This window comes from Sinocyclocheilus anshuiensis, unplaced genomic scaffold (genome assembly GCF_001515605.1).
Source record: "Sinocyclocheilus anshuiensis isolate Anshui unplaced genomic scaffold, SAMN03320099.WGS_v1.1 scaffold50, whole genome shotgun sequence".
Taxonomy (NCBI): Eukaryota; Metazoa; Chordata; class Actinopteri; order Cypriniformes; family Cyprinidae; genus Sinocyclocheilus; species Sinocyclocheilus anshuiensis.
Window position 1 is genome coordinate 1,631,211 of NW_015542382.1, and position 11,680 is coordinate 1,642,890.

An 11,680-nucleotide genomic window follows, 5' to 3' on the forward strand; every position below is an offset into this window, starting at 1 on the left:
TCCAAGCTTATGTACATGTTTATTTCAATGCTTTGTTTTTTTTTTTCAAATAAATTTGCACCAAATGTGAATCATCACTTCAAAGCAGAGAAAAACTGTATAAAATCTCTACTTAATATTTCAAGGTTTTTGAATTTGAAGATTTTCAACACATGATAATTATTAAATAACATTAAAATCATTTCACAACTTAGTCTCAGCTGTACATTTTAGTGCAAAAATAGATAATGTTCTCTTGCACAAGAACGAAAAACTCAGACATATGACTTTTTTTACAGTATGTTTGTTTTTTTGCCGTGCTTCATTCTTTCTGTTAACATCAGCCATTCCTTTTTGTCTAGGATTTTCATTGGCGGACTTCTTGTAATTGCCTGGATGCTGTAGGAGAGGAAGGTTCACAGAGGAGGTTCACAGAGGATCTCTCCTGGGCTGACAACACCACAGCAATGGCCAAGAAAGCACAGCAGCGTCTCTACTTCCTCCGCAAACTAAGAAGAGCCAGAGCCCCGGCCCCCATCATGTACACCTTCTACAGAGGCACCATCGAGAGCATTCTGACGAGCTGCATCACTGTGTGGTATGGTGCCTGCAACGCATCCTGCCGCAAGACACTTCAGCGCATAGTGAGAGCAGCTGAGAAGATCGTTGGTGCCTCTCTCCCCTCCCTCCAGGACATTTACAACACCCGTCTCACCTCAGCTGTACATTTTAGTGCAAAAATAGATAATGTTCTCTTGCACAAGAACGAAAAACTCAGACATATGACTTTTTTTACAGTATGTTTGTTTTTTTGCCGTGCTTCATTCTTTCTGTTAACATCAGCCATTCCTTTTTGTCTAGGATTTTCATTGGCGGACTTCTTGTAATTGCCTGGATGCTGTAGGAGATTGCTGGAGTAAGAAATATCTCCTGGGCCTAAAAAACATTTTTGTTAACTTGGCTTGGACTACAAAACACTCCACAACCTGCCAACTTCATTTCACTATTAAAATAAAAGAACGTAGCTGAATAGCAAGAAGAAGAAAAAATCTCACCTCACTGTCGTTTGTAGGTTGCCTGTCCTCGTTTGATATCTGAGTGCTTTTGATGGATGGTGCTGGGTGGTGTTCCCCTGATCTCTAACTTCTCAAGCTGCAATTCTAAATTTATATTGACAAAATATCAAAATCTGCAAATTTTTAGGCCCATTTCACATCTACAGCATGAAAGCGACACATACTGATTTTGGCACCCATATTAAAAAACAGAAAATCTCAATTGTGATAACAGAGAAGTTCTGAATTTTCTAACAGAGATCACATCCAAATGCTAGCCTGAATAACAATTTGGCTTGAGTTTGGAAAACAATGTGAAGCGGTGAAACTGGAATGGCTGTAGTTCTGTACCTGTAAAGTGAGAGACAGGGATTTTCACTTTAGCTACAGGGGGTATTGCAGGGTTTCCAGCACCACTGTTGAGTGGCTGGATCACGTTTAAAGCTGGTCTCACAAGCCGGTTGTCTGAGATGCTCTCCAAAGCTGGATATCTGAAAGGGTTCTGTCTTGGTTTTTGTACCTGCTGTGGTATGAACAGATCAAATTTAGCAGCTTCCTAGATAATGTTACTTGAAATTGACAACTTGATGCTGATTTGATGCTCAAGAAACATTTCTTATTATCAGTGTTGAAAACAGATGTGGTGCTTAAAGGGCACCTATTATGCCCCTTTTTACAAGATTGGTCTTGGGTGTCCCCAGAATGTGTCTGTGAAGTTTCAGCCCAAAATACCCAACAGATCATTTATTATAACAGCTGGAAAATGTCATTTTTGGGGTGTGTCTAAAAAAGAGCTGTTTTGGTGTGTATCCCTTTAAATGCAAATGAGCTGCATATTCCCGCCCCGTCTCCAGAAGAGGGCATCGCATATACGTCTCTCTGCATTGCACAGTCGGTATTAAACAACAGCAAGCAACATAACTGAGAGCGAGAGAACCAGTGTTTAGCCGTACATATGGGAAGCCAATTGCACTGAAAGTGGGACAAAACAGTGCGATGTTACAGAGCTCGCGCCTACCCGTCAGATTGTCCTACCAGGGTTTACTGCGCATGCGCACATCAATATTGTGTCCTTTTTCTCACGCTAAATAACAATATTTAATGTATCCGCATTACTGTAAGGGTAGGTTTAGGGTTGGGGTAGGTGTAGACTTTAATAAAACACAATCTAATAGGTAGAAAAAATTATTTATTGTTGGTTTCCTGTAGCTGTATCCCTTCTAGCCACAACCGCGAATATAACACATAATTACTGTATTTGCATTACTGTAAGGGTAGGTTTAGGGTTGGGGTAGGTGTAGACTTTAATAAAACACAATCTAATAGGTAGAAAAAATTATTTATTGTTGGTTTCCTGTAGCTGTATCCCTTCTAGCCACAACCGCGAATATAACACATAATTACTGTATTTGCATTACTGTAAGGGTAGGTTTAGGGTTGGGGTAGGTGTAGACGTTAATAAACCATAATTTTACAGGTATAATTTTTCGTTGTCGAATTGTACTACCCACTGTTTTAATGGGAGGTAGCAAAATCTGACAGGGTAGCACAAATCGACAGAACACCGGCCCTATGCAATGTGACGTCACACTGCATGAAAATCAAAATGGCAGGCCTAGTGAGACTGACTTGGTTTAAAGGGGATTAAAAATGAGGAGTGGGTGGATTTTTATCATTGTAGGGTGGTTGTGTTCACACACTGCCAACACACATTTACGTCCAAACACCATGTAAAAGTGGATTTTGCATAATAGGTGCCCTTTAATATTTTTGTGGAAACAATACATTTTTTCAGGATTCTTTGATAAATAGAAAGTTGAAAAGGACAGCATTTATTTTAAATAGATTTTTTTTTGCAAGTGTCACTTTTGATCAATTGAATGCATTCTTGCTGAATAAAAGTATTAATTTCTTTTTAAAAAATCTGATCCCAAATTTTTGAACAGTAGTGTATATTTAGCCAATTCAAAACTCACTGAAACAACAGAGATGGAGGTACACATAGATGTGCTTATACCCTTTTGCTTGCTTCAAAAGATATGGACCGTTTCTTGTGCTGGTGTCTCTCAGAGAGCTCCATTCTGCCTTCTGATGTCTTTAAGTCCTGTTTTGACTGGGACCTGCCTCCATGTCTTGGTGGGTTTCTTTTGACCTCAGTCGACTCATCTGCCAAAGTAGAAACTAGACTGTCCATGCTCACTGAGGACTTGAGCCCTGAGGCCAAAGCCAGACCAGCCACTCTGGAGTTGGTCTCCTTTGCTAGGTGTGAGCGACGTTTTGCTGCAATGACTGAGATGCTCTTGGTGTCACTCACAATTTCCCTCAGAGTGTCTGGACTCACAGCTTCAGTAGGACATATAGGAGTCGAATCCTTAACAGTACAAACCTGCTCAATGACAGTCAGTCACATTACAAACTACACAAAACTGACCAAATTCAATTGTACTGTACTCTTATTTCAAAATAGATTAAGATCTGGGAATGTACAGTTACATCAAGTTGAGTTCATGTTTACCTTTTTGATTTTATTTACTGATACTTTCGTTCTGGTAGTCAAAAGTGTGTCTTGTGAGACTATCTCACGTAAAGTAATTTGTTTACATGGTAAAAGATGAGATGATACTGTCAGTTAGGGTTGCTCAGTGTCTATGAGCACTTCTGTGTGTTTACCTTCATTGAAAGAGTTGGGCTAGAAGATAAGTGGTGGCGTCTCTGTGGCTTAAGTTTAGACAGCGATTTGAAAACTCTGTTACTGTCACTATAATAAGGAAGATAGAAAATATAAAAAATTATGAAAGCATACTATATTCCAGATGAACATGGCAGTCTACTCTACTTTTCTTATTACATACATTACCTGTCATAATCCATCCCAGAGGAAGAAGAATCACGGGGATGTTTATCTAATGGACTGAACTTCCTGTTGTTCTGCTGTGTTTTATCAACGTCTTCTAAATCAGAGATCACATCAAGTCTCATTTGGCTGGCCATAATCATAAGAGAGTTATCCTGTATAAAAAGAAATAAATCAATACAGTATTGTTTAACAGTTTGAAATAAGTATGATTTTTTTTTGTTTTTTTTAAGAAATTAAAACTTCAGCAAGGATGCATTTAATTGTTCAAAAGTGACAGTAAAAAGATTTTAAATCATGCTTTCTGTAAAAATATTACGTGTTTTCAACATTGATAATAATAAGAAATGTTTCTTGAGCACCAAACCATCATATTAAAATGATTTAAGAAATAAATCAATACAGTATTGTTCAACAGTTTGAAATAAGTATGATTTTTTTTTTTTTTTTAAGAAATTAAAACTTTAATTCAGCAAGGATGCATTTAATTGTTCAAAAGTGACAGTAAAAAGATTTTAAATCATGCTTTCTGTAAAAATATTACGTGTTTTCAACATTGATAATAATAAGAAATGTTTCTTGAGCACCAAACCATCATATTAAAATGATTTCTGAAGGATCACATGACACTGAAGATTGGAACAATGGCTGTTGAAAATAAATTAAATTTTAAAATATATTATAATTAGTGCTGTCAATCGAATAAAAAAAAAATCACAAATTAATCGCACATTTTTTTCTGAAATCAATTGCGATTAATACTACCTAACATTAACGTTTTAAAATATATGCAATAATTTCACATTCAATCTTCAAATTAATGTAGAAACAACATAAAGACAACATATTTTTAATATTTGTTTAAAGGCATCTTTTTTATGACTAAAGGTGAGTATCACTGATACCAATACTACTAATGTCTCTAGGAAATTTTTATTTTTTCCTAATATTTATCCATTGATTATATGTAAAGTTGACTACTAACATCACAGTATAATTGAGAGCTATCAATTTTAGCATTTATTAGACTTTATTAAGTGAACTTAAAACAATCTTCACATAAACCCATTATAATAAATGTCATATTTACCTGTGCCCTTCAGCAAGTAAGAAATATACAGAAATTGAATAAAGTTATCAAACACTAAATTCTAAATTAAATATAGATGAATCCTTAAAGCTACAAAAGTTATTGATTTCCTCTTTATTCTTTTGTTCTAGACATCACAGCAGCCGGGATATTAGGTTATTTGGCTGCTATTACTTTAAGAGCTGCCGCTGCTGAACGTGACGCGGATCTGACACACATGCTCATAGTTTCATTCGTGCTTTAATATGAAATGATACATTCTTTTGTTCTAGACATCACAGCAGCTGGGATATTAGGTTATTTGGCTGCTATTACTGTAAGAGCTGCCGCTGCTGAACGTGACGCGGATCTGACACACATGCTCATAGTTTCATTCGTGCTTTAATATGAAATGATACAGGCTACAGCGCACGCCGCCATATTTGTGCGTGCAATTAAAGAGCAAAAATCTTACTGACCCCAAACTTTTGAAATGTATATTTAAAAAGCAAATTAAAGGGAAAGGTAAATGAGGAAGAAAGGAAGAGATCAAATAGAAGCTTACAGCTCTGGGGTTTGTGGTGAAAGTATGAAGGTTGAGTATTTGGTCGATGCTTCCATCACTTAATTCACAAAAGTACAGTGAATAAAGCTCTTGTAATTCCTCAGGTACACAAAGTCCTTGATCTGTGGACAGAATGAAAAAATATATTTTATATAATGTTTGTTTACCAAACGTCAGATGCTATAATCTGTCTCTCAGACATCAGCCCATTTCAGTGACCCACAACCTTCAATCAGAGCCTTCTGCTGGTGTATGATGTCATCACAGAGTGTCCGCTGCTGCTCATGGCGCTGAATGATGAAGTCTTTTGCTCGGAGAACGTTTTCTTTGCAGAGAACAGCTGACTGGATTTCAGTTTTTTCAAGTTCCAGCTCATGAACCTTACAAAGCAATGTCAGAATGTCTCTCTGCTCATGGTTACTTATGCATTTAGAAAGCAACTCCTCAATCTTAGATGACTTTAGTTTCATGTTCAATAATTTTTCTTCCAATTTACGCTGAAATAAAGGAAGAAACCAATAGGCAAAGAACAATAATACATTTTTTTTAAATGAATACCACTTATTTAAGCTGAGGTCATATAATGGCATGCTTAGAAAAAATTAAATATGAGTTTTATATGAAGTATACTTCTGTCACTGCTTGACATGTCATGTCAGATGTCCATTCGCTGTTATGACTCATTCAAAAAATAGAGTCTTCATTATGTAATGAACTTAATTACTTTGAGCTCCATTGTCTTTCTCTGTTCAGCCAGTAGTGGGCCGATCTCCTCTCGAGCTGCTGTGACATACTGTGGCTCCTCTGGTCCACTCCCTTGCTCTTCCTCCTTGTCTCTGTCTGTTTTCTCTCCAGTTACCTCATCTCTCCCTCGCCGGGCACGTGCTCGATCACGCTCCCAACTACCAGATGAGGAAAAGAGAAAGAGGGTTGATGTGAGATGAAAAAAGAAAAAGCTGAAATACTATAATTTAGGAGAGGAGACTACAGTATGTATAGGAGTATGGTATTTTTTACTACATATATGTTTTAACATGGATGAAACGTTTCTTTTCTTTTTTTTTATTTTATTTTATCAATCATCCTGCAAAATTTTGTTTTAATGGGTGATGGTGTAGATTTTTAAGTTTAAGTAATGGAAACAATACAAGGTGGTAATGACACAAATAGAAACACAACCATTTTAAAACTATTAAAAATACAGAAAAAGTCATTAATGAGACATTTTAAAATGATTATATCCTTAAAAACATTTTTCTTTAAAATCATACTAGGGGACAGAAAGGTTCCCCTAATCAGAGTTGTTTTAGTATAACTAAGATACTATTATCGTTTTTATTGATATTGAATCTCCATTTTCATTTCAGTTCAAGTTTTAGTGATTTTTTGTCATTTTAAAACTTTGATCGTTTTTATTAGTTGTCTATATACTTTTTTATAATTATTGTAATAAATGCTAAACTAGCTGTAAATGAGAAATGTTTCCTATATGTGTGTATGTATATAATTTTAATTCAGTTAAAGGGATAGTGCACCCAAAAATGTTATAATTTTCTCACCATCAAATTGTTACAAACCTTTAAGACGTTCTGTCTGATAATGAACACAAAGACATTTTGAAGAATGTTGGTAAACAAACAGTTGGTGGTAGAACATTGACTTTCATAATATGGAAAAAAAATACAATGGAAGTCAAAGGTTACCTTTAACTGTTTGGTTACACACATTCCTCTTCAAAAAAATAATCTTCTTTTGTGTTCAAAAGAATAAAGAAATTCATACAGTTTTAGAACAACATGAAGGTGAAAAGGTGAAAAGTAAATGAATCATTTTTAGGTGAACTAGCCCCAACTATAACCCTGTCTCTAATTGAAGAATTACTGATGACTGGAACTCTGTCTGTATGTTTAAGTGTTTACTCTGAGATGGTGAGCAGATGTCTAGACGTGTCTATGTGGAGTTCCATATTGCAGTTCTCCAGCTCCATGAGGCTGCGTCTGATCTCCATCTGCTCCCTGAAGGCAGACAAGAGCTGCTCCTGCAGTAAAGCCAGTTCACCGTGACTGTACTGCTGCACCTCAGCTAAAAACAGCCCATATAGAGAAACCAGATGCCAATCATAAAAAAAAAATCTGAATGAACTTTTTACTGCTATTTAAAAAAAAAGGCAAATTATTACTCTTACTTGCAGTTATGGATTTGAACAAACTACTAATTAACAACTCAAATAGTGAGTGTATTTCAGGTTAAAATCCTGATGTAATAAAAAAGTTTATTTCAATATTATTTGTCAACTACTGTACCCAAATTCTAAAACACAAATTGAGCACACCTTGAATTTCAGGAATGTCTGCTTTCTCTCCTTTCTGTTGCTCTTGACTCTGTTGGTCAATCTTTGCACGAAGTCGGTCGATTTCACTCCGCAGATCAGCAATAATGCGTGTATATTGCGCCAGGTGATATGAAACATTCATCAAATTACGTTTCACCTAGAAGATTTTAAAACAGAATAGCAGGAGAGAGACCTGGGCTGCATCTCAACAAAATGAAGTCACCAATAATAGAAAATCAGAATAGAACGATTACTTAAGGATCATGTGACACTGAAGACTGGAGTAATGGCTGCTTAAAACAATAAACTTTTAAAATATATATATAAAATTGAACACAGATATTTTCAGTTGTAATAATATTACACAATATAATAATATTCACAATATAACTTGGTAAACATAAAAGACTTAAAAAAAGACATACAAATAATTAAAAAAACATTTAAAATCTTACCAACCCCAAACTTTTGAATGGTAAATTCCTCATAAGCCTAAACTTAATACATTTCAGTGAATCTGTTTTTGTGTTATACTTCTTCAGTGGTTATTTTCAAATATTGCATTAAAAGTTTTACACTTTATCCAGTAATTGGTTTAATATAATCATCTGGTTCTAGACAAATACTATTAAGCATGTATGTTTACCTTGTTTCTTATATTTTTGGCTTTGTCAGCATAAACCAGCGTATTTCTTGACTCTTCAAAATTGGTGCTGGCAGGACTGATATGGGTTATCATGACTGTGCGACTGTTTCCTCCTAAAGCATCCTAAAATCCACATCAAAACACTGCAAATGTGTGACAACTGTAAAAACTTAGTCTTCTTTTAAGGAGTTGTATGGGACTTGTTTTTCTCATAATTCTGAGGTTATATCTCACACTTTTTTTCTTTCAGTTCTAAGAATTTGGAATATAAACTTAACTTACAATTCTGTGAAAAAAAATTATATCTTACAATTTGGACTTTTCTTGCTTCCAATTTACAAGTCAGACTTAAGCTTATTTCCACTACTGAATAAAAAAAAATCAACTTTTTACTAGCAATTCTGGGTTCATATCTTGTAATTCTGAAAAAGTCTGATTTGTGAGATATAAACTCATAATTGTGAGATAAAAAGTCGTGATTATTTTTTAAAAATTCTGTGGTGGAAATAAGCTTCCACAGATTTTGCTAACCTTAAGAAGTCGAGTGAGTTTGCTGTCTCTGTAGTTGACAAACTGAGCACCTTTCCCACCCTTCTCACTCAAGGCATTGATGCAGTTGGCCAGTGCTAACAGGGAACGGTTTATATGTGCTCCTTCCTTCATTCTCTTTCCTCTGTTTTGAGTCTGAAAGAAGAGAACATGTGCTTTAGAACTTGACATACAGTATGACTGTTGGCATTCAATTATATGTAAGAATGTCTGAATTTAATGATGGGTGATGTTTTGGCTGCCATATGAGATGTAACATGCTCAAATTCCTTCATCAGTCTCATATTATATATAAATAATGAAGGACAGAAGAGCTTAAATATTCATTTCGGTGAAAGATGAGAAAGGGTGCTGAACTATAAAATCTGGCATCCCTGAGGAATTTGAAAGCTTGCGTTTCCAATTCAGCACATCAACACACACAGCATGTACCTGTGATGCTCGTTCAGTTCCTGCCAAGTCTACCATGAATAGCTTTCCCACCCTGACCTCCTCGTTGATATCCTTTACACGACTCTTTTGCTTGACTGTCACCTGTGGTGCAAACAAAGCAGGAGACGCACACTCAGACGACAGTGTACCAATTTGAGGTCATGTACATGGTTAGTGTCTGTGTGTGTGTTCTCGACCTGAAGTATAGCATGAGAGCGAGATGATGTCTTGTTAGCAGCTGTTGACTCCTGGGTTCTCTGTTTATTCCCTTTGGTCAAAAGAGCCATTATCTGAAATCACAGGCAAACACCAGGTTCAGAAGGACATCATCCTTTTTTGGAGACATTATAAGGACTAGACAGGCCAATTGTGGGAAATGAATGGACGGCAAAGATGGCCACCAACTGGAATGAGCCTGTGTACCTCTTTAGCATTACATGTAGAGAATTCAGTGATGCCTGCAATTCGTATTTCCCCTTTAGCATCCTCACGCAGCTCAAGGTATCCAGAAGATGGATTTAACAGATCTCTGATCATCTCATTATAAATCTGCAAATAGGTTGTTTAGTGTTGAATGCATTCAGGACGCACTCCATTTGTAAAGTGCCAGACAGACAGTAACAAACATGATGCAATATTTTTGAATATCTACAAACAATAAGACTGACCTCTATATATGACATATAAACACTGCAATCCAAGTCCTCAGTGGTGTCTTCAATGGCCCTGAAGAGATCATTGAGTGTTCGGATGTAAATGCCAGGCTCAGAATCTAACCCTAACATAGTGTATGTCTTCCCAGCTCCTAAAACATGAAAATGTAGCAGAAAATGTGAACACAGATATTTTGGTTAGTTTACTTTCTCTGCTTAGTGTCTGTGATCGATTTAAAATTAGCAATTTAATTTTTCATCCCCTTGGGTTCAGAATTTTCTGTTTTAGCTAAGAATTTTTTATTTAGGATAATCATTATTTTGCAGGGTATTGGAATGTACAGTAGCACTAAACAGAAAACTTCACATCAACATTACCCGTAGGTCCATATGCAAAGACTGTGGCATTATAACCAGCAATCACACCATCAATAAGATTTTTTGTTGTTGCCACATAGACATCCTCCTGAAATAAATAAAATGTAAATAAAATGGAGGTCTTAAAACTAAAGACTTTGATTCAAGAATGTTTTTGAAAGAAGTTACCAAGACTGCATTTATTTAATAAGAAAGAGTAAAATGAGTAATTTTGTCAAAATATGATTATTATTTAAAATAACTTTACATTTTAAAATATATTCAAATAGCAATGTAATTTATTCCCTAAGTCAAAGCTGAATTTTCAGCAGCAGTTACTCCAGTCTTCAGTCCTTCAGAAATCATTCTAATATACTGCTTTGGTTTTTCAAGATTTGGTTCTCTTTATTATTAGAAATGTTGAAAACAATTATGCCGTTTCATATTTTTGTGGAAACCGTGATCTATTTTTTTCTTTCTTGTGGTTTCATTATTTTGCCAATAAATAATATGGTTCCCCTTTGACAACTTACCCCATACAGAAAAGACAATTAATTAAAAATCACAAACTTTTTATATGATATTTTTGTAGCCATGACTTTAATGTGTATGTATGCAAAGAAGATTGACTATCAATCTACTATACAAACACACTGGATGTATAATAGGGTGACCATACGTGCCATTTTCCCAGGACGCGTCCTGGCCAGGATTTCTGTATTGCATAAAATATCTAGGTTTTGGCTTTGTTTGTGTAACCCCTCTCTCCTGGGTCCTCACCGCCACACCTCGTTCTTGTTCCGAGTGGGTCTCGAACCCACTTCTCCGGCATGGGAGGCGGACGCACTAACAAGGAAGCTAAAGACTGCAGCCTCTAGTGTCAGTCGCTAGTGCATCTCTTGAGATCAGGGGAGTGAGGTTTACCTGCACAGCACTTACTCGCTGGCCTCCGTTACACTCACCCCCCTAAACCTCACTCCCATCCGGGTCACGGCACCAATGTAACCCCCTCTCCACCGGGTCCTCACCGCCACACCTCATTCTCGTTCCGAGTGGGTCTCCGGCATGGGAGGCGGGCGCACTAACAAGGAGGCAGCTCTCTAGTGTCGCTGCAGCCTCTAGCGTCAGTCGCTAGTGCGTCTCTTGAGATCAGGGGAGTGAGGTTTACCTGCACAGCACTTACTCGCTG

General features: G+C 36.4%; 1 pseudogene; it reads right to left on the reverse strand.

The window, feature by feature from the left end:
* Positions 1–676: 676 nt before the first annotated feature.
* Positions 677–11,680, reverse strand: part of LOC107692678 (kinesin-like protein KIF19) — a 13,969-nt pseudogene continuing 2,965 nt past the window's right edge.